This window comes from Dermochelys coriacea, chromosome 6 (genome assembly GCF_009764565.3).
Source record: "Dermochelys coriacea isolate rDerCor1 chromosome 6, rDerCor1.pri.v4, whole genome shotgun sequence".
NCBI lineage: Eukaryota > Metazoa > Chordata > Testudines > Dermochelyidae > Dermochelys > Dermochelys coriacea.
In genome coordinates, this window is record NC_050073.1 from 110,612,582 (window position 1) to 110,637,420 (window position 24,839).

Sequence of the window (24,839 nt, forward strand, 5' to 3'; positions counted from 1 at the left end):
AGCCTCCATTCCCGAGGTGTCCATAACTCTGAGGTTCTACTATATTTACTCTTTAACTACATGCCCTTATTAAGGATCAATTAGGTTTTGGAATGTGCATTTTCAAGAGCCCTGCTTTTATAACCCAATGTCCACATAGGAGTTGTAGTGGCTATTCATTCTCTTCTGTTAGATGGGAAAGTAAATCGCCAATATTTAGAGGTCATGAGAAGTAGAATCAGATCAGAGATGCAGGAAACTTGCTTTCCCAAATTTGAGACCTGCTTGAACCCTGGGGGAACAAAAGGGGTTGCATTCCAGTCTGTTCTTTGAGAGGCAAATGATCCCAGCCACAAAGATAATTCTCGGTTTCAGAGTAGCAGCCATGTTAGTCTGTATCCATAAAATGAAAAGGAGTACTTGTGGCACCTTAGAGACTAACAAATTTATTAGAGCATAAGCTTTCGTGAGCGAGAGCTCACCGATGAAGTGAGCTGTAGCTCACGAAAGCTTATGCTCTAATAAATTTGTTAGTCTCTAAGGTGCCACAAGTACTCCTTTTCTTTTTAAAGATAATTCTGTAGACCTGTAGATTAGCAACGCTGATGATACAGATGTCTGATATTTCTAGGAAATGTTCAAGGGAGAGAGCTCTGCCCACATAGCACATGGATTCTGCCTTTCTTCTCCTCACTTTTTTTGCTATTTATTATTTGCATAACCCCAGTTCTTTGTTTTAAGGGTTTTTTTCTGCTTCTGCCCCTGAAATCATAATCCTCTTGTGACATCACAATTAGTTGCTGTGGAAATAATTGTCTTGTCACTCTCAGAGGATAAAGGTTTTAAGTAGGAGGGAAAACAGCAGGGAAATAGCTCTTAAATAAAATAAGGTTCTATTTTCATGCTCACATCTCTTGCATTAAAATATGAATGAAGGGGGAAAAACCCACTGTACAATAGTGTTTTTCATAGTTTTCCATCAAGTGAGAGCAGCTGATTATGAGTTTGACATTATAAAAATAAAAGGAGTACTTGTGGCACCTTAGAGACTAACAAATTTATTAGAGCATAAGCTTTCGTGAGCTACAGCTCACTTCATCGGATGCATTTGGTGGAAAAAACAGAGTAGAGATTTATATACACACACACAGAGAACATGAAACAATGGGTTTATCATACACACTGTAAGGAGAGTGATCACTTAAGATAAGCCATCACCAACAGCAGGGGGGGGAAGGAGGAAAACCTTTCATGGTGACAAGCAGGTAGGCTAATTCCAGCAGTTAACAAGAATATCAGAGGAACAGTGGGGGGTGGGGTGGGAGGGAGAAATACCATGGGGAAATAGTTTTACTTTGTGTAATGACTCATCCATTCCCAGTCTCTATTCAAGCCTAAGTTAATTGTATCCAGTTTGCAAATTAATTCCAATTCAGCAGTCTCTCGTTGGAGTCTGTTTTTGAAGCTTTTTTGTTGAAGTATAGCCACTCTTAGGTCTGTGATCGAGTGACCAGAGAGATTGAAGTGTTCTCCAACTGGTTTTTGAATGTTATAATTCTTGACGTCTGATTTGTGTCCATTCATTCTTTTACGTAGAGACTGTCCAGTTTGGCCAATGTACATGGCAGAGGGGCATTGCTGGCACATGATGGCATATATCACATTGGTAGATGCGCAGGTGAAGGAGCCTCTGATAGTGTGGCTGATGTGATTAGGCCCTATGATGGTATCCCCTGAATAGATATGTGGACAGAGTTGGCAACGGGCTTTGTTGCAAGGATAGGTTCCTGGGTTAGTGGTTCTGTTGTGTGGTGTGTGGTTGCTGGTGAGTATTTGCTTCAGATTGGGGGGCTGTCTGTAAGCAAGGACTGGTCTATCTCCCAAGATCTGAGAGAGCGATGGCTCGTCCTTCAGGATAGGTTGTAGATCCTTGATGATGCGTTGGAGGGGTTTTAGTTGGGGGCTGAAGGTGATGGCTAGTGGCGTTCTGTTGTTTTCTTTGTTGGGCCTGTCCTGTAGTAGGTGACTTCTGGGTACTCTTCTGGCTCTGTCAATCTGTTTCTTCACTTCAGCAGGTGGGTACTGTAGTTGTAGGAATGCATGATAGAGATCTTGTAGGTGTTTGTCTCTGTCTGAGGGGTTGGAGCAAATGCGGTTATATCGTAGCGCTTGGCTGTAGACAATGGATCGAGTGGTATGATCTGGATGAAAGCTAGAGGCATGTAGGTAGGAATAGCGGTCAGTAGGTTTCCGATATAGGGTGGTGTTTATGTGACCATCGCTTATTAGCACCGTAGTGTCCAGGAAGTGGATCTCTTGTGTGGACTGGTCCAGGCTGAGGTTGATGGTGGGATGGAAATTGTTGAAATCATGGTGGAATTCCTCAAGAGCTTCTTTTCCATGGGTCCAGATGATGAAGATGTCATCAATGTAGCGCAAGTAGAGTAGGGGCATTAGGGAACGAGAGCTGAGGAAGCGTTGTTCTAAGTCAGCCATAAAAATGTTGGCATACTGTGGGGCCATGCGGGTACCCATCGCAGTGCCGCTGATTTGAAGGTATACATTGTCACCAAATGTGAAATAGTTATGGGTCAGGACAAAGTCACAAAGTTCTGCCACCAGGTTAGCCGTGACAGTATCGGGGATACTGTTCCTGACGGCTTGTAGTCCATCTTTGTGTGGAATATTGGTGTAGAGGGCTTCTACATCCATAGTGGCTAGGATGGTGTTTTTAGGAAGATCACCAATGGACTGTAGTTTCCTCAGGAAATCGGTGGTGTCTCGAAGATAGCTGGGAGTGCTGGTAACGAAGGGCCTGAGGAGGGAGTCTACATAGCCAGACAATCCTGCTGTCAGGGTGCCAATGCCTGAGATGATGGGGCGTCCAGGATTTCCAGGTTTATGGATCTTGGGTAGCAGATAGAATACCCCAGGTCCTGGCTCCAGGGGTGTGTCTGTGCGGATTTGTTCTTGTGCTTTTTCACAGCATTTGCTCAAGAAACTCCCTGAAAAAGCACAAGAACAAATCCGCACAGACACACCCCTGGAGCCAGGACCCGGGGTATTCTATCTGCTACCCAAGATCCATAAACCTGGAAATCCTGGACGCCCCATCATCTCAGGCATTGGCACCCTGACAGCAGGATTGTCTGGCTATGTAGACTCCCTCCTCAGGCCCTTCGTTACCAGCACTCCCAGCTATCTTCGAGACACCACCGATTTCCTGAGGAAACTACAGTCCATTGGTGATCTTCCTAAAAACACCATCCTAGCCACTATGGATGTAGAAGCCCTCTACACCAACATTCCACACAAAGATGGACTACAAGCCGTCAGGAACAGTATCCCCGATACTGTCACGGCTAACCTGGTGGCAGAACTTTGTGACTTTGTCCTGACCCATAACTATTTCACATTTGGTGACAATGTATACCTTCAAATCAGCGGCACTGCGATGGGTACCCGCATGGCCCCACAGTATGCCAACATTTTTATGGCTGACTTAGAACAACGCTTCCTCAGCTCTCGTTCCCTAATGCCCCTACTCTACTTGCGCTACATTGATGACATCTTCATCATCTGGACCCATGGAAAAGAAGCTCTTGAGGAATTCCACCATGATTTCAACAATTTCCATCCCACCATCAACCTCAGCCTGGACCAGTCCACACAAGAGATCCACTTCCTGGACACTACGGTGCTAATAAGCGATGGTCACATAAACACCACCCTATATCGGAAACCTACTGACCGCTATTCCTACCTACATGCCTCTAGCTTTCATCCAGATCATACCACTCGATCCATTGTCTACAGCCAAGCGCTACGATATAACCGCATTTGCTCCAACCCCTCAGACAGAGACAAACACCTACAAGATCTCTATCATGCATTCCTACAACTACAGTACCCACCTGCTGAAGTGAAGAAACAGATTGACAGAGCCAGAAGAGTACCCAGAAGTCACCTACTACAGGACAGGCCCAACAAAGAAAACAACAGAACGCCACTAGCCATCACCTTCAGCCCCCAACTAAAACCCCTCCAACGCATCATCAAGGATCTACAACCTATCCTGAAGGACGAGCCATCGCTCTCTCAGATCTTGGGAGATAGACCAGTCCTTGCTTACAGACAGCCCCCCAATCTGAAGCAAATACTCACCAGCAACCACACACCACACAACAGAACCACTAACCCAGGAACCTATCCTTGCAACAAAGCCCGTTGCCAACTCTGTCCACATATCTATTCAGGGGATACCATCATAGGGCCTAATCACATCAGCCACACTATCAGAGGCTCCTTCACCTGCGCATCTACCAATGTGATATATGCCATCATGTGCCAGCAATGCCCCTCTGCCATGTACATTGGCCAAACTGGACAGTCTCTACGTAAAAGAATGAATGGACACAAATCAGACGTCAAGAATTATAACATTCAAAAACCAGTTGGAGAACACTTCAATCTCTCTGGTCACTCGATCACAGACCTAAGAGTGGCTATACTTCAACAAAAAAGCTTCAAAAACAGACTCCAACGAGAGACTGCTGAATTGGAATTAATTTGCAAACTGGATACAATTAACTTAGGCTTGAATAGAGACTGGGAATGGATGAGTCATTACACAAAGTAAAACTATTTCCCCATGGTATTTCTCCCTCCCACCCCACCCCCCACTGTTCCTCTGATATTCTTGTTAACTGCTGGAATTAGCCTACCTGCTTGTCACCATGAAAGGTTTTCCTCCTTCCCCCCCCTGCTGTTGGTGATGGCTTATCTTAAGTGATCACTCTCCTTACAGTGTGTATGATAAACCCATTGTTTCATGTTCTCTGTGTGTGTGTATATAAATCTCTACTCTGTTTTTTCCACCAAATGCATCCGATGAAGTGAGCTGTAGCTCACGAAAGCTTATGCTCTAATAAATTTGTTAGTCTCTAAGGTGCCACAAGTACTCCTTTTCTTTTTGAGAATACAGACTAACACGGCTGCTACTCTGAAACCTGTGATTATAAAAATAGGCATCATCACCAGTCCCTCCAAACCCTCTTCAAACCCCACTTCTTTTGAAAGGTTCACGAGAAGTGAGTTTTGATTATAAAGAAAAATAATACCCGTTAAGCGATTCCTACCTCTAGATTTCCAAGTGTGCCATGTCTTCTCAGTGGTTCTCTTTTAAACTGTAACCTCTTGGGGGCAGGGACTGTCTTTATTTGTGTGTATTGTACAGTACTGAACACACAGTTGGTACTAATCAAATACTACATAATAGTATAGATTAGTTTACACAAAGTGATGCTGTAGGAGCTGACTAGGTCAGACAAAATGTGTTTATATTCAGACCTCATCAAAGGCTGGCCCAAATCAAACTTCCTGCTATGAACAAATGTAAACTATGGGGGAAATTCTCGCCTGAATCAGGATTCAGAACTGGATCAAACTTTATTTTTCATAACTAAAAACTAAACTGAACTAAAATCCAGATCCAAAATGCATCCAAATTCTAGTGAAGTTCAGATTATTGCAACTTGGGTCCTCTCTATTTGTAATGCCCTAAGAAAAAGCAAGCTGGAGATTGTAAATATACATACAACCAATAAGTGTTTGAATCCCTTAATTCTCTCTTCAGCAGCTGAAAGCAATGTGGTTCCTCATGCTAAAATCTAAATACAATAAAAATAATATCTCAGAAGATTCGTTTCAGTCCTTCCTTCTCCAAATAGCTTAACCCAATTCTGACAGTCTTTTATCAAATGAAATGCACACCAAAATAAGACCTAGGACGGGGGATTGAAGGGGACTCACCTGATGTAAGGGCAAATTAAGTATTCATTTTCTTTGCCACTGGGGAGGTTTCTGTAACAAAACAAGTCTTCTATACAAATAATTTAGCTAGTGCACTATAAAGATCACAAAAAAGCAGTACAATACACAAAGAGTGATATCAGCCTCATACACAACCTGGAGCTGCTCATTCTAATTATGGACAATCATTTGCAGTTTGACTCCCCTTTTCTTGTGGTCCTGCCAAATGTCACAATGCTCAGCTAGGCATAGTATCTTCATTGCTTGGAGAGGAGACTTCTAGGAAACATGGAAGTGCTGGAGAAAATGGTGTTGGTGATTCTCTGATCCAGGTCTAAACCTGTGCCCCATTCTGACTCTGATTCAGCAAAGTAGTTAAGTCTTATTGACTTTTGTGCTTGGCAGAATCCCTAATGTTGAACTGCACCTGAATTTAAACACAATGATTATTTTAAACTTTCAGGAATGGTGTTAAGCTAACACATAATATTTCCTTACTAATGTTACAGATACCATCTTACATTATTGCAGTGGCCATGTACTTTCCATTTACATTACTTTCCATTCTCTGTGGCATCTGACTACTCTTTCGGATTTCTGGATTCTTGAAATGAAAACAAAAATAGACTAATTTGTTTCACTTTTGTTTATAGCCAGTTTCTAGTCAGTTTCACTTGCAAGTTCTTGTGTGCTAGACCAATACTTCAATGTTTGGATTGTAAACACTGCGGGGGGAGATTTCTATTAAAGTACTGTTTCCTTTGGAATTAATGAAATTATGGGAACATTTCTTTTGGTCCACAGTTTTGGACAAGCTGATTGTTAGAAAACCTAAATGTTGGCTCACATTTGATGTTACCCTGTCCCTTTAATTGGTTAAAGAAACTGTAGTCACTTTTAGGTGTAAGGCGCAGAATAGCAAATCTTTCTATTTATTTCAGATCTGCCTCTGATTCACTTGAGGCTTCTACAATCTCTGATTATTACACTTCACTCAATATAGTGCATATGTCTGACGTATCATCAGCACCCTCCTGCGGGGCAAACTCCCAGTGCAGGATTGTTAAGGAGCGCATGTAGTAAGCAGCAAGAAAACATATGAGGGCCCCAAACTGATCTGATGCAATTCCCAGAGCAGGAATGGAAGCTCTATGACTGACTCATTCTGGTTCATTGTTCTCCTTTAAGAAGAGAGGGCACTTTTTCGTTTACTGCATCCAGAGTTATAATATGATTTCATTCCAAAGAAACTCATAATTGTATTGCAAGCCATGAGTTCACTTCTACAATTTGGGGAAAAAATATAGTTTGTAAGTCTCTCAGTGTATATAGTCTATAAGACTATTATCCAAAGATTCGTTCTCTCCAGGGTCCTTGTAATAAACAAGTTTCATTGTATAACATCTTATATTTATACTTTTAATAAAGAATATTAATATGCTTTGAAGTGATCTGTGCACAGGAAGGGTGTTACTCTATTTGCCTTCAAGATGTGAGATATAAAGGAAACTATTAGGACTAGTAAAAAAAAAAGTCAACTTTTTGGACAGAAGACTGTGTTTTTCATTAAACAAAATATTTTGCCAAAATGTCTGCTTTCCATGGCCAATGTCAATTATTGCTGAAAAAAACAATTGCTTGAAAACTGAAATATTTTGGCCAACAACTGAAGTATTTTTATTTGGAAATTCTGCTGAGGTGCCTCATGTCTCTGTGCTCCTCTATGGGCCTGACTCCCTGACTGGACTACACCTGGCATGATACACCCTAGCCAGGGACTCCCATGAGGCATCACCTCCCCTCACCAAGAGAGGAGACCATAATACAGCATAGAAGATGCTGACCAGGCAGCCTGGCCCATAGAAGAGAATGGGAGCATAAGACAGCCAAGCTACAACTCCCATGAAGCACCATGACTGCATTTTCAAACTGAAATATTATGGGGTTTGGCTGAATGTTTTCATTATTCAAATTTCCATTAAAAATAGAATTTTCTGAAATCCATTTTTTGGCCAGCTCATCTAATATTAATGGGATTACTATTCCCTCTGCACCTGCTGCACTCAACGGTGGGGTTAGAGCTAGGGATCAATCCAGTCCTTGCCCACATGCTTACCCTCTCTAGTCCCACCTGCATGGGAAGGGGAGCATCAGTCCGGTACCTTCTTATTTCTCGGGATGGGTGTCCAGTCAGACTCTCATTTAAGCCCATTTTTAATTCTCTCTCTCTCACACACACTGGGAAATGTAAACCATTTGTGCTATAGTAGCAGGAGAATAGGCTGCTGTATCAGAACAGCAGAAAAGGTCACCAATATGCTATATAAGCCACTGTGCTTAATTTCATCAAGAGTCAGAGCTGACATGAACTGCATGGGGAAAGCACACAAGGCAAATCAACATGGTTCTATAGTCCTTCCGGGATTTGCCACACCTTGAGCATACACCCTGCCCAACAGCATGTGGGTGTTATGTAATGATTATGCCCACTGTGAACCTCCCAGCGGTGTCTTGTTTTTTTTCCATTTCCTCCACCACCCGTGGTTTCCTTTCCAATTCTCTCCCTTCCCAATTCTCTCCCTTCCCACACACCCTTCCAAACACACGTTCTCATAGTGTTGTGCTGAATTGCATTATACAATATGCTCTGGCCAAAAGCAAAAAGCTTCACATTTGTTGCAATAATGGAATTATTTATTTTCTGCAAATATGATGAAAATGAAAGGCAGCATGATCTAGTGATCAGGGCCCTGCGCTGGAAATCAGAAGACCTGGATTCTATTTCTGGCTTTCCCACTGTCCTGCTGTATGACCTTGGGCAAGTCATTCTGGGTGTGTCTATACGGCAATCAGAGGTGTGATTGCTGCACATGTAGACATTCCCAAGCTTGCTTCAATCTAACTAGTGCAATTATCCATAGCAGTAAAGTTGCTTCAGTATGGGTTTCACAAGCCTCCCCAAGACCTGGATTCCTACTCAGGAGGCTAGACCATGCTGAAGTCCACGTTGCCTCAACACCACTGCTATCATTATTTGAGCTAGGTAGATCAAAGCTATCTCAGGAATGTCTATACATGGGAGAGTCACACCTCTCATTGCAGTGTAACATGTCCTTTGTCTGGCTGTAGCCTTGTCTACACTTATGATGGCATGGGGAGTACAGGCACTACATGTGGAGCTACACTCTGCAAAGCTACACTCTGAAAAGCAGGGCGTGTCCACACTTGTCACTGCAGTGTGTAGCTACATGCAGTGGTGAAAGGCCCGGGCAAAAGGGAGGCAGCAGTGAAAGGCTCTGGCAATGGGAAACTGCTGGAGTCTTTCCCCACCACTTCTCCCCACCAGAGCCTTTCCCCATGGTAGGGAAAGGGGAAAGGTGCATAAGAGAGAAAACAGAATTAAAGTTCTGTTTTGTGATTTGTGACATATGGTAACTGTGGCAAGGTACATGCTGTTAGTTGGTTCAGTGGCTTTTGTGAGTTTGTGTCACTGTTTCATGCACAAAGGAGTCTTTGTGTATTAAGAGAGGCAGCGGGACACTACAAGGCTAAAAAAAAAAAGGTTTTGACGTAGAAAGCACTGCTTGGGCATGTAGAGAGCTGTGTAGGGTACGTGGCCTAGAGGTCAGGTGTGTTGGGCACTCTGCTCTCTGATGCCATACCTCATCGTCTATACTGTTATTTATACCTGTGCTAGCTGAGTGTGCAATATCTGTCCTCTGCATGCCACCACAAGTACCTTGTGTGTCCATTTCCTTTCCCACACTGCATTGTCTAATTACAAAGCTCTTCAGACAGCGACTATGTCTTACTATGAGTTTTTACAATGCCCTGAACAATCTAGGCTTTGGCCTGATGTGTGACTGTTATACAAGAACAAAAATACCACCCAAGTGGAGAAGAAAGGTACACAGGAATGAAATAAGGGGAATTAATCTACTCAGCAACCTCTAGGTTGTTTGTAAATATCTGCCTCAGAAAGCACACAAGGTTTGAGCAAATGGACCTGGCTAAAATAAGAAGCAAGGCAAGTCTCTGTTCAAAACTCGAACTAAACTTTTTCCAGGATATGAAAGAACTTGGATTTTCTCCCTCTCCAAATAGGAATGGAAGCATTGTATTAACTTTGCACATGTGTAAACAACAGCACAATATCCAATGTAGTGCAGAATCAAGCCCAATATCTCCTCCAAGTCTACTACCCCATTGAAAGAACACAATGTAATTTAAAAAAATGTCCTCACTTGCTACTAATGAGTAAAACCTGCCATTATTAAAACAGAATGAACTTCAAACATTTCACTTATTTTTCATTAGTTCCACTGCTCTTTACTCCTTGCAATTATCTCAGTCTGAGCAACAGAAATAAACCAATCTGGTTCATTTTTATTTAGACCCAGTCAGTTTCATTTTATGGCTCTCAGACACTGCAATAGTTGACAGGTTTCAGAGTAGCAGCCGTGTTAGTCTGTATTCACAAAAAGAAAAGGAATACCTGTGGCACCTTAGAGACTAACAAATTTATTAGAGCATAAGCTTTCGTGAGCTACAGCTCACTTGAAGTAAGGTGCCACAAGTACTCCTTTTCTTTTTGCAATAGTTGAGTTTAAGGTATGGCTGAAGAAACATCTGGGTGAGAGTGTTGTGTGTTTATAGTCATAGAATATTCTCGTTCTTATGTTTTCTAACAACTTGTTGGGTGCAGATTTGGGACCAAATTTGATTCTGGTAGTGTCTCTTTGATTAAATTGTCTTGGTTTTTTTTCTTCCCAAAAGGCAAGAAAAATCAGAAAAAAGGCCAAACTCACTACTGATGTAACCCATGGACTTCAACAGAGTTGATTCTGCTTCTCCCAAGGCAGAAGGTAGTCTGAAATCTATTATATAAAGGGTATGGGCTAGATTTACTTTTCCACAATGTGGAAAAATATTGTCTTGAATTGTGTGCAACAATTACAGGAAATCATCCATCATATGCTGTGGATTTCTACTTTCTTCCAGCTGATATAAGAATGGCATAAATGTAGGCAGAAATTACATGCGCCTGGCTAAGCTATACTCTGTAGCTTGCTTTGTATTCTAGAGAAGTTTTCCACAAGCTGTGCAACTTGCATTGGGCCTGTAGTCTCTATAAGCCTGCTTTTTTTTCTCTTCAGAGTACATTTCCTTTTGAGGCAAAACAAGGAGGAATGCCTTGAAACCTTTTATCGGGCAGCTATCTACATTTCTGGACAATGTCACTGTCTGAACTGTGACTCATTCATGGTCTTTGAAAGCTTTGTGCTTCCATTAGAAATCTTTGTTGATTTTGTTTCATTTTAGACAAGGCAGGGCATTAGCAAATCTATGCTTTTGAAGAGGCCTATACAGGGATGGTGAAGATGGCACAGTGAGGGGCAAAGGCAGCTGTATATCTGGTTCAGAGTACAGTTACATTACAGAGATCTAGAAGAGTGATTTCGCTTACATATGCCAGGAAAATCAAAACCTACTAAACTGCAAATGAAACTTAAAGAGAGAAGAGTATCTTCATAATTTATTAAAAAACAAACAGACAAAAACCAACCAACCAACCTAACCTTAAACTTGCTATGCATTATATCTTTTAAATTATAAAGAATCCATATAAACCTGAATCCATGGTGAAGGAGGCTGCACGGGGTAACCATACGTCATGTTTTGGCTTGGACAGTCCCTTTTTTAACCCTGGCGGTCTCAACTTTTTTTTAGCAAAACTGCACATTTGTCCTGTTTTCTCTTGCCTGGTAAAAGCAAATGGGACAAATGCCCAGTTTTGCCAAAAAAGTGGGGTGTGATCTCTAGTGGGGTGCAGAGGAACATGTGCGGGGGAGAGGAGGCAGCAACACCAGCCCCATGCAGGAGGGAGGGCTTGGGAGAGCGACACGGGCCAGGCTAGCCTTGGGTGGGAGGCAGGGAAGGCGTGGGGTGGAAGGGGGAGGCCTCGGGCTGGCCTCAAGCAGGTTGACAGCAGGGAGGACTCGGGCTGGTCCCGTGCAGGTGGGTGGCTTAGGCTGACCACAGGCGAGGGCTTGGGCCGGCCCCGCATGGGTGGGAGGTAGGGAGAGCTCAGGCCAGCCCCACACACATGGGGTTTGGGGGAACAGACCTCAGGCTGATCCTGTGCAGTGTCTCATTTTCCCTTTGGGAAAATATGGTCACCTTAATGGCTGCGTGGAAATTATACTTGAATTAGGGAGTAAATTAACATAGCTAAAATAAAAATCAAATTGAACCTTTGCCTGTCCATCAAACTATTCCTTATTAGAGGTTCAGAAATGTTTGGTTAAGGACACCCCTCTTACTGTTTGGGGCTCATCTACAAAAACTAACTTGCTGCAGCACTGTCTGTCTGTAATGCATCTAAGGGCACGTCTTCACTAGCAATGTTAAAGTGCTGCCACGCTTGTGTAGTTTAACGTGGCTTGTGGAGCTCCCAGTGTTCTAAAAAACCCATCTCCACGAGGGGCATAGCTACCAGCGCTGGTGCACTGTCTACACTGGCACTTTACAGCGCTGAAACTTGCAGTGCTCAGGGGGTTGTTTTTGCACACCCCTGAGTGAGAAAGTTGCAGTGCTGTAAAGTGCCAGTGTAGACAAGCCCTAAGCTGGCGCTGTGTCCTGGGGAATGCCAATGTTTCATCAGGCCTGTTATCAAGCCAAGCTCTCCCAATACACCAAGTGACTATACCAAATGTCCACAACTAGGTGTGTTGGAGGCTGCTAGTTTGATAAAGGGGTGTATGGATAAGAGGCAATAGAGCTGAAGTTGTTTTGTGCTCTGTAATATGTGGTAATGGCAAGGTATGTGTTTGGGGATGGAGGAGTGGATGGTATGAGCTGGTAGCTGGCTCAGTTTTTAATGGTGGCATTTGTGATTTTGTATCAGGTGTGTCTGAGTTTTCACTGTTTCAGAAACAAAGGAGTTTTTGTGCATTAATGTACATGATGGGCAAACATCTGAAGAGATGAAGTGTTTTGGTTCAGTTCAGATAAGGTGAACGAAAGTTTGGATATGGAAGATTAACTTTATCTGAATGTCCTGATATTTTGCAAAGGTAGGCTGGAGCGCTCATGAAAATACTTTCTTGTAAGATCTCCGGGACTTCCTGGTATTGACTGGAAATGCCACAGAATCAACCATTGTTGTGGTATTTTTTCACTTCCTCTTCTGGTCCCATTAGACCTTGGTGGGATAGTGTGACGTTCAGGGCCACTTGAGATTCAGGAGAAGTGTCAGGTCAGTTCTTAATTTGTACATCTGTATTGATCATCAGCATTAGGTGACTTCAGGTTTGCATCAGAACTGATTTCTGTGAGTGTATCACATCACTGAGTTAAGTGCAAATCAGACACACCAGCATGGTATCAGCTAAAGAACACAGGAAAGAGCTGGGCAAAATTAGAGTATAATTAGTTCAAACAGAACAGTGCCTTTACACTGTCTTCCATAACTGAAGATTGAGCCAGAAGAATGTGCGGAGCACCCAGCAAGTAGTTCAAAGGTAACGTCCTGTGATGAAGAAGTGTGAGAAGTCAGTGGAAGGTAATTCAAGACCGAGATAACCAGAGTCTAAGAGACAGCACTTCATTGCCTGGGCAATCCATGATATAAAGAAACTATACGAGCCACATAAGAGCAAAGAAGACTGATAAAACGTTATGCACTACAGAGATTAAGGTATCAGTTTCCAGCCAAAGGGACTCCAGGGATTGAATCATTATGGTTCTATTAGCTACTGGATGGAGACATACAAGACAAATGTTTATTCCTTGGGGGAATACTTCTTAGAGGTTAACTGACATTACTAATTTGTAATTCCCTTAAGTCAGAAGGTAAAGCTGTTAAGAGTATTGGAAACGCTGCAAGATAATTTCAAAAGAATATAGATATTTTCCATAAAGCATACAATGCATGATTGCTCATGTTTTGCCTCTGCTAGATTGTGATGTGATAGATATGGAGATGCTGGCGTAAGAAAACTTGCCCTTGCACTATGAGACTCTTTAAATGGAGGAGGCCAGCAAACAGCCTCTGATGATGATATCCTCTTTATCACCAGTGTACCATTCTGACAGAGAAAGAATGAGACCTTCTCTTACAGTAAGGAATAACTAGGCTGCCCAGCGAGAAACATTACAGCAGCACGGCATGGGTATAACTGAATGATCCAGAAAAAGAACCCGAATTGAACAAAACCTCCACGAAACTAAACATTCATTACAGAATGCATCCGATGAAGTGAGCTGTAGCTCACGAAAGCTTATACTTAAATAAATTTGTTAGTCTCTAAGGTGCCACAAGTCCTCCTTTTCTTTTTGCGGATACAGACTAACACGGCTGCTACTCTGAAACCTGTCATTACAGAAGAAATGTATCTTCTCTGCCCCCCTTCCTTTATAATAGGCACTGCTATGATTAACATATCAAATGGACTCTGCACAGGGCATCAAAGGCTTTCCACATAAGTCCTATTCTGTTCTATCTTATACCGCGTGGGCCTCATATTCACTAATAACTCTTGGAACGATAGAGTGCCTTGTGAGCAGTTTAGATGTCGGGCTGAAGGGTTTTCTTTACAATGCTCTGTCCTGCCTGGTGGAACTGCAAATGGAAGAGCCTCTGGTTTCAAAGAGAGGCAACTCCCAGGTGCCCTGTGCCACCATTAAAAAACATTTTAATGACAAAGTAAAAAACAAAAACAAGGAGACAAAAATGAAACCGTTTTATTCAAAGTCACATTATTTAACTTAGATCCTCTCCACATTCCAACTACGAAGTGCAGCTTCTCACTCTGGAATCTAAACATAAGACTGCTCTTCATTGTCATTCATGGGTGGGGTAGCGCTAGCAGCAAAATGGAGTGAGTTTTCTGTCTAAACATACTGAAACACCTCACAAACTCTTGTTAGCACCTTTTCTGCACATTCCCTACCTAACCTGAGGAAAAACTGGTGCACAGAGCAGCATAAAATGCATTTTCACCTTCTTTAAAATTGATCGGCTGGTTGTTCTGCTTCTTTAATTTTGTTGTTACTTGCTGCTTATTGCAATATTTCCCTTAAAGCCCACAAACGGAGAATCAAACTTTATGGAATCGTTGGTGTTATTTCACTTTATGCACACCGCTGTGTCTATTTGTCTCCCTAGCAGTCAGCATGTGGGTGGCTTGGAGAGAGAGATTTACAGGCTGATATTGTATCAAGTTTCTTTTACTTCTGTAATTTAACTAGAGAGACTGAAAAATTATACATTATTTTGCCTGTGGTAAAATAGTCCCGTTTTTGTTTTTTTTCTTCTTCTGGTTGCTCATTGATATTCTGAGTTTATCTTTTCCCCTCTTCATTTGGTTTGTAAATGATTTCTTCACTGGTCTATTTTTTTTGAAAGTTGTTTTTTTTTTCCTTTTATTTAATCTTCTTGGTCTCTATTATTTTGAGTGGATTTTGTCATTTTATTCCTTTTCATATTTTCTTTAAATATTAATTTCTGACTCTCTTGGGCACAGAAGGCCTACTTCTTTGGAGGCAATGTGGTCTAGTGAAAAGGGCACTGGGCTAGGACCTAGGAGATGTGAATTCAGTCTCCAATTCAACCTTGAACTTAGTGTCTGAGCCTGGGTAAGTCATTTCTCTCTGTGCCTCTGTTTCCCGACCCACTCTTTTTCTCTTTTAACTAATTAGATTATAAACTCTTTGGGCCATTGACTGTCTCTTCCTATGTAGTTGCACCATGCTTGTCACAGTGAGACACTGATTTCATTTGGAGACTTTAGGTACTACTGCAATACTCTCCCAACCATTGTTTTTATACTGGTTTAATTCCATTGTCTGTATTGTGCAATGTCCTGCACTGCTATGGCACCCAATAAATAATACATAATAATATGATTAGTGAATACTTAATGAAGCTGAAAGGCAGTGCAATTAGGACAAAATGGAAATATTTAACATGCAGGATGTTATATTATATAGTAATGGAGGCCATATGCATACCTACAGAAATAGATACAACTTCCCCTAAACATTATACCATTAGCTAGGTGCAAAGTAAATATATTTTGTCTTTCTTGAGGCATCAGAGAAGCACATTAGACTATGAGGAAGCACATTAGACTAGCTAAAACCATGATACGATCCACTATGACAATTCCTATGTTCCTATTACTCTGTATATAGAACCTGTCTCACTGTGGATTACAGGTGTGGTACAGGTATACATTTTATCTGTGAGGCAGTCTTCAGTGTTCATACCAGCAGTTTATCATGCACACTTAAGCAGTCTCCAGTCAAGCTTGTCCTAAGCCATAAATTTTTTATTTTTGTTCCAGTATTCAACAAATTACACAAATTGCTGGTGTGTCCTCTAGAAATTAATATTTTCCAGTGAAAATTTTTTAAAAAATCTCAGATTCTGCCCCAAACAGCTCTAGTGGTAACATGCTTAAGGAACCAATCCTACAATATGCAAACAGAGTGCCTTCAATTCCCATTGTGGGTGCACCGCACCTCGCAGGAGACACTGAGCACTTTACAGGACTGAGAGTCTTGTGTAGTCAGAAAAATAGGATAATGAACAGGATAATACTTCAGATTGCCAAACAGCATTCTGTATTTTCTATGAAGAAAATATGGTGTGAGTTGGCTTTATTGGCCCGGAAAAAAAAAAGTGCGTCATCAAATAAGTGGAAAGAATCAGCACTTTCTTTCTGATATTGCCCCTTATAGCTTTGATTTTGTTTCTGGTACTCGAGTTTAGAAGATGTTTCCAAAGCATAACCTTATCTAAGGGTGAGCTAGTTGCTTTAGCTTGCTTAACACTGCCATGTGATTCTAAAAGATCAGAAAAAAGAAAAGGAGTACTTGTGGCACCTTAGAGACTAACAAATTTATTTGAGCATAAGCTTTTGTGAGCTACAGCTCACTTCATCGGATGCAACTGTAGCTCACGAAAACTTATGCTCAAATAAATTTGTTAGTCTCTAAGGTGCCACAAGTACTCCTTTTCTTTTTGCAAATACAGACTAACATGCCTGCTACTCTAAAAGATCAGAGTTCCTGCAAGCAGTTGTAATTGAAGTATTTGCTAAGTATGGCAATTACCTGGGGGTTCCTCAAAGTGTTGCTTGCATTTTTTATGGTCAGCAGGTTCTCCTGATTACCAGATGTAATGGACTTTTTATGCTGCGATGCAACTGTTGAACATTTTAATTGGAATGCCATGTCAAATTTTTAAATTAAAAATCAAATACTCAAAGCACCAGTGCTTTTTTGATTATTAAAATTAAAACCTAATTGAATTCTCCCACACAAAAAAATATCCTGTGGAAATTTAATTAGAGAAGTGTAAAAGAGATGATTTTAAAAACATATTAGTTTTTAATTAAGAGAACTATGAAAGGCAAATTAGCAAGTTTTAAATTTTCCAAAATACAAATATGGAGATGTCATATGTGGCACACGGGAAAAAAAGGAAGAAAACCATGATCTAACTTTCCAAATGGCTGCACACTACAGGGTTTGAATTTTGTCTAGAAAAGAATGAAGTATCTGATCCTTTAAACAGTGGTGAATTATTTTAGAACTTTCTTGAACTTTCATATGTGAAAGAATCACAGTGCCACACTAAAAATATGAATAATCTTGAAATACCATTTCTAATAGGAAGGAAGGATGGTCTTGTGATTAAGGCACAGAATGGAATCTCAGAAAACCTGTGTTCAGTTCTTGGCCCAGCCACAGATTGTCTGTATGATGTTGGGCAAGTCACTTAAGGCTTGTCTACATGTGAGCTATTCCTGAATATATCCATGTGTAGACAATTTTATTCTGGAATAAGAGTGCCTTATTCCATGCTAGTTGAATGGATGAAGCTAATTCAGAATAAGGTTCTTATTCCAGAATAAGAGCATTCACACATGGAGTTAATCAGAAATAAGCAGTCTGCTTTAAATTCACCCTAATTTATTCCAGATTAATTTTCTTGTGTAGACAAATCCTTAATCAATCAGTGCCTCCATTCTCCATCTGTAAAATGGCAATTCTACTTCTCCACTTCACATGGGTGGTTGTGAAGATAACTTATTACTATCTGTGAGTTGCTTGGATACTGTCGTGATGGGGGACATACACATAGCTGGATACTTGAATGCTCTTTTCATAATTGGTAAAAACGTTCTGTAGATTGACAAAACTGATATTTTAAAAACAATATTATCAAACATCAATGAAAGAGATGATCACGGCCAAATTTTGTCTGAGATATATTTAGACAATTCCTACCAAAGTTACTGGGAGTTGTCCATATGCATCCAAAGACAGAATTTGACATGAAGGGCTAGATTCTGCTAACTTTATTCACAATAAGTCCTAGCTCTGGTAATAGTCTCACTAAAATGAATGGGACTACTTGTGAAGTCAGGTTCTATGCAGCATGGGTAAGGGTTGCAGAACTGGTCCCAATCAGTCAGGGTCTAGGGGCCCAAATCTGCTCCTAATAAAGTCGGTGTTGAAATTCTCTTTGATTTCTGTGCTCCATGATCCAGCCATAAGTCTGGAATGCAGGCCATTAGAATAGGTAGCAAAGATCCATAAGAACATAAGAATGACCATATTGGATCAGACCAATGGCCATATAGCCTGTCTTCTAACAGTGGCCAATGCCAGGTACTTCAAAGGGAATGAACACAACAGGGCAATTATTGAATGATCCATCTTATCATCCAGTCCCAGTTTTTGGCAGTCGGAGGTTTAGCGACACCCAGAGCATGGAAGTGTGTCCCTCACCATCTTGACTAATAGCCATTGTTGGATCTATCCTCAATTATTGTATCTAATTCTTTTTTGTACCCAGTTATATACTTGGCTTTTACAATATTTCCTGGCAGGAGTTCCATGGATTGACTGTGTGGTATGTGAAGAAACACTTCCTTATGTTTGTTTTACATTTGCTGCCTATTAATTTCATTGGGTGACCCCTGGTTCTTGTGTTATGTGAAAGAGTAGATAACACTTCCTCAGTCACTTTTCCCACACATTCATGATTTTATAGACTTCTATCTTATCCCCCTTAGTTGTCTCTTTTCTAAGCTGAACAGCCCCAGTCTTTTTGATCTCTCCTCATATGGAAACTCTTCCATATCCTTCATCATTTTTGTCACCCTTCTCTATATTTTTTCTAGGGCTGTCAAGCAATTAAAAAATTAATTGTGATTAATTGTGTGATTAATTGCATGTTAAACAATAATAGAATACAATTTATTTAAATATTTTTAAATATTTCAACATTTCAAACATATTGATTTCAATTATACCACAGAATACAAAGTGTACCATGCTCACTTTATATTTATTTTCGATAACAAAGTTTTGCACTGTAAAAAACAAAAGAAATAGTAATTTTCAATTCACCAAATACAAGTACTGTAGTTCAATCTCTTTATCATGAAATTTGAACTTACAAATGTAGAATTTTGTACAAAAAATAACTGTATTAAAAAAAAAAACTTTAGACCCTACAAGTCCACTCAGTCCTACTTCTTGTTCAGACAATCGCTTCGATAAGCAAGTTTTGTTTACATTTGCAGGAGATAATGCTTTCCTCTTCTTGTTTACAATGTCACCTGAAAGTGAGAACAGGCATTTTTATGGGACTTTTATAGCCGGCATTGCAAGGTGTTTACATGCCAGATATGCTAAACATTCGTGTGCCCCTTCATGCTTCAACCACCATTCCAGAGGACAGGTGTCCATGCTGATGATAGGTTCTGCTCGATAACAATCTAAAGCAGTGAGGACCAATGTATGTTCATTTTCATCATCTGAGTCAAGTGCCACCAGCAGAAAGTTGATTTTCTTTTTTGGTGGTTCTAGTTCGGTAGTTTCCACATTGGAGTGTTGCTCTTTTAAGACTTCTGAAAGCAAGCTCCACATCTCATCCCTCTCAGATTTTGGAAGGCACTTCAGATTCTTAAACCTTGGGTTGAGTGCTGTCACTATCTTTAGAAATCTCACATTGGTACCTTCTTTGCGTTTTGTCAAATCTGCAGCAAAAGTGTTCTTAAAATGAACATGTGCTGAGTCATCATCTGAGACTAGTGTAACATAAAATATGTGGCAGAATGTGGGCAAAATAGAGCCAGAGACATACAATTCTCATCCAAGGAGTTCAGTCACAAATTTAATTAATGCATTTTTTTAATGAGTGTCATCAGCATAGAATCATGTCCTCTGGAATGGTGGTTAAAGCATGTAGGGGCATATGAATGTTTAGCATATCTGGCACGTAAATATCTTGCAATGCCGGCTATAAAAGTCCCATGCGAATGCCTATTCTCACTTTCTGGTGACATTGTAAATAAGAAGTGAGCAGCATTATCTCCCGTAAATATAAACAAACTTGTTTGTCTTGAGAAAAGGAGTACTTGTGGCACCTTAGAGACTAACAAATTTATTAGAGCATAAGCTTTTGTGAGCTACACCTCACTTCATCGGATGCATTTGGTGGAAAAAACAGAGGAGAGATTTATATACACACACACAGAGAACATGAAACAATGTTTATCATACACACTGTAAGGAGAGTGATCACTTAAGATAAGCCATCACCAGCAGCAGGGGGGGGAAAGGAGGAAAACCTTTCATGGTGACAAGCAAGGTCACCATGAAAAAATTAATTTGCAAACTGGATACAATTAACTTAGGCTTGAATAGAGACTGGGAATGGATGAGTCATTACACAAAGTGAAACTATTTCCCCATGGTATTTCTCCCTCCCACCCTACCCCCCACTTTTCCTCTGATATTCTTGTTAACTGCTGGAATTAGCCTACCTTGCTGGTCACCATGAAAGGTTTTCCTCCTTCCCCCCCCCTGCTGCTGGTGATGGCTTATCTTAAGTGATCACTCTCCTTACAGTGTGTATGATAAACCCATTGTTTCATGTTCTCTGTGTGTGTGTATATAAATCTCTCCTCTGTTTTTTCCACCAAATGCATCCGATGAAGTGAGCTGTAGCTCACGAAAGCTTATGCTCTAATAAATTTGTTAGTCTCTAAGGTGCCACAAGTACTCCTTTTCTTTTTGCGAATACAGATTAACACGGCTGCTACTCTGAAACTTGTTTGTCTTGGTAATTGGCTGAACGAGAAGTAGGACTGAGTGGACTTGTAGGCTCTAAAGTTTTGCATTGTTTTGGTTTTAGTGCAGATATGTAACAAAAAAATCTACATTTGTAAGTTGCACTTTCATGATAAAGAGATTGCACTACAGTATTTGTATTCGGGGAATTGAAAAATACTGTTTCTTTTGTTTATCATTTTTACAGTGCAAATATTTGTAATCAAAAATAATAATATAGAGTGAGTAGTGTACACTTTGTATTTTATATGTAATTGAAAATGTAGAAAAACATCCAAAATATTTAATACATTTCAATTGGTATCCTATTGTTTAATAGTGTGATTAAAACTGTGATTAAACACGATTAATTTTTTTGAGTTAATTGTGTGAGTTAACTGCGATTAATTGACAGTCCTAATTTTTTCCAATTCTCATATCTTTTTTGAGCTGGGGTGACCAGAACTGCATGCCACTGTATGGCCATACCATGGATTTATATAGTGGCATTATTATATTTTCTGTCTTATTATCTAGCCCTATCCTAATGGTTTCTAGCATTCTCTTCTTTTTTTTTTTTGACTGCTACTGCATGTTGAGCAGACGTTATCAGAGGACTATCCATAATGAGTCTGAGATCACTTTCTTGAGTGGTAACAGCTAATTTAGAATCGGTCATTTTGTGTATATAGTTAGGATTAGGTTTTTCAATGTGCCTTACTTTGCACTTATCAATATTGAATTTCATCTACCATTTTGTTACCCAGTCACCCAGTTTAGTGAGATCCCTTTGTAACTCTTCACAGTAAGCTTTGGACTTAACCATCTTGAGTAGTTTTATGTCATCTGCAAGCTTTGCCTTCTCACTGTTTACTTTTTTTCCAGATCATTTATGACTGTTAAACAGCACTGGTCCCAGTACAGATCCTTGAGACACCCAAGTATTTACCTTTGTCCCTTCTGAAAACTGACCATTTATTCCTACCCTTTGTTTCTTTTAACCAGTTCCTGATCTATGAAAGGACCTTCCCTCTTATCCCATGACTGTTTACTTTGCTTAAGAGCCCATGGTTGTGGAACCTTGTCAAAAGCTTTATGAAAGTCCATGTACACTATATCAATTGGATCATCCTTGACCACATGTTTTTTGACCCCTTCAAAGAATTCTAATACATTGGTGAGGCATGATTTCCCTTTATAAAAAACATGTTGACTCTTCTCTAACATATTGGGTTCATCTGTCTGACTGTTCTTTATCCATAGTTATCCAATGCTGTTCTTTATCCATAGTTTCAACCAGTTTGCCTGGTACTGAAGTTAGGCTTAGTGGCCTGTAATTGTCATGATCAAGACTAGAGTATTTTTTTATTTGTTTGTTTGTTTGTTTTTAAATCAGCATTACATTAGCTATCATCCAGTTATTTGGTACACAGGCTGATTTAAGCAATACGTTACATACTACAACTGATAGTTCTGCAATTTCATATTAGAATTCCTTTAAAAATATTTGGTGAAAGTCATCTTGTCCTGATGAATTTTTACTGTTTAACCAATTTGTTCCAAAACCTTCCCTAATGACACCTCAGTCTGGGATAGTGCCTCAGATTTGTAAACTAAAAAAAATGGCTCAGGTGTGGGAGTCTCCCTCTCATAATCTGCAGTGAAGACTGATACAAGGAATTTATTTAACTTCTCTGCAATGGCCTGGTCTTCTTTGAGTGCTCCTTTTAGCACCTTGATTGTCCAGTGGCCCTATTGATTATTTGGAAAGCTTCCTGCTTCTGATATACTTTAAAAAATTGCTGTTAGTTTTTGTCTTTTGCTAGTTGCTCTTCAAATTATCTTTTGGCTTGCCTAATTATACTTTTACGCTTGACTTGCCAGAGTTTATGCTCCATTTTATTTTCCTCAGGAGGATCTGACTTTCAATTTTGAAAGGGTGTCTTTTTGCTTCTAACCACCTCTTTTACTCTGTTTAGCCATAGTGGCATTTTTTAGTCCTTTTACTTTTTTTTGGATCTGGGGTATACGTTTAGTTTGAGCCTCTACTGTAGTCTTTTTAAATAGCTTCCATGCAATTTGAAGGCATTTCACCCACGTGGATGTTCCTTTTAACTTCCATTTTACTAGCTTCCTCATTTTAAAGTAGTTTCTCTTTTTGAAATTAAATATTACTCTGGTAAGTTTCTCCAGTATATTCCCTCTACAAAGATGTTAAATTTAATTACACTATGGTCACTATTACTGAGCGGTTCAGCCATATTTACTTCTTGGAGCAGATCCTGTGCTCCACTTAGGACTAAATCAAGAATTGCCTCTCCTCTTGTGGGTTCCAGGGTTAGATGCTCCAAGAAGCCGTCAATAATAGTATCCAGAAATTTTATCTCTGCCTCCAGTCCTTAGGTGATATGTATCCAGTCAGAGTGGGCATAGTTGAAATCCCCCATTATTATTGGGTTTTCTGTTTTTGTAGCCTCTTTAATCTCACTGAAGATTTCACGATCACTGTGACCATTCTGGCGAGGTGCTCTGTAGTATATCCCCACTGCTCTACTCTTATTGTTCAAGCATGGTATTTCTATTTAAAGTAATTCTGTGGTACAGTTTGATTCCTTTAAGATATATACTATATTTGAGTCTATGCTTTCTTTTACATATTGTGCCACTTCCGCACCAGCACAATCTACTCTGTCATTTCTACATATTTTGTTCCCTGATGTTACCATGTCCCATTGATTATCATTGTTCCACCAAGTTTCTGTGATACTTATTCCATCAATATACTCATTTAATACCAGACACTCAAGTTCACTCCTCTTAGTATTTAGACTTGTAGGATTTGTATACAAGCACTTATTGACAAATTTTATATTTAATTGTCTGCTGCCATGTGATGAATTGAATGAGACTCTCTTTTGTTTAACTGTTTCTCTTCGGTTCCTTCCTGTATGTTATCAACTTCTATCCTCTTCTCTTTACTGGGATATTGAGTATCTCTTTAATAGATCCTCCCCTACAGGATGTGTGTGTCCAACTGTATGCTCATCAGTACCTCTCAGCTTTCCTCCCAGCCCTTAGTTTAAAAATTCCTCTATGACCTTTTTAATTTTACATGCCAGCAGTCTGGTTCTGTTTTGGTTTAGGTGGAAGCCCATCCTTCCTATATAGGCTCCTCCTTTCCCAAAAGGTTACCCAGTCCCTAATAAAGCTAAATCTCTCCTCTGAACACCATTGCCTCATCACGCATTGAGACCCTGTTATTCTGTCTTACTGGCCCTGACCATGGAACTGGAAACATGGAGGTTCTGGACTTTAATCTCTTATGTAGAAACCTAAATTTGGCTTCCAGGATGTCTTTCCTATCTTTCCTTATGTCATTGATATCAACGTGTACCATGACCACTGGCTTCTTCCAGCACTGCACATACATCTGCCTAAATGTCTTTAGAGGTCCACAACCTTCGCATCCCGCAGGCAACTCACCATGTGGTCCTCCCAGTCATCACAAGCTCAACTATCCATATTTCTAATAATTGAATCCCCCATTACTATTATCTCTCTTCCTAATAACTGTGTCTCCTCCCCCAAAGGATGTTCTCAGTACAGGAGGAAACCATGACATTATCTGGAAGGAGGGTCCCAACTACGGAATCCTTTCCCTCCATTCCAGCTTGATGTTCTCCTTCCCTGAGGCTTCATCTTCTCCAACAGCACAGAGGCTGTCAGACTGGAGGTGGGATCGCTCTGTGTTTCTGAACGTCTCATCTATGTACCTCTCTGTGTCCCTTAACTCCTCCAGTTCAGTCACTCTGGGCTCAAGAGCCTGTAATCAGTCTTTGAGCAGTATGAGCTGATTGCACCGAATGCACACATACCTACCCTGCTCACAAGGCAGGTAATCAGACATGTCGCAT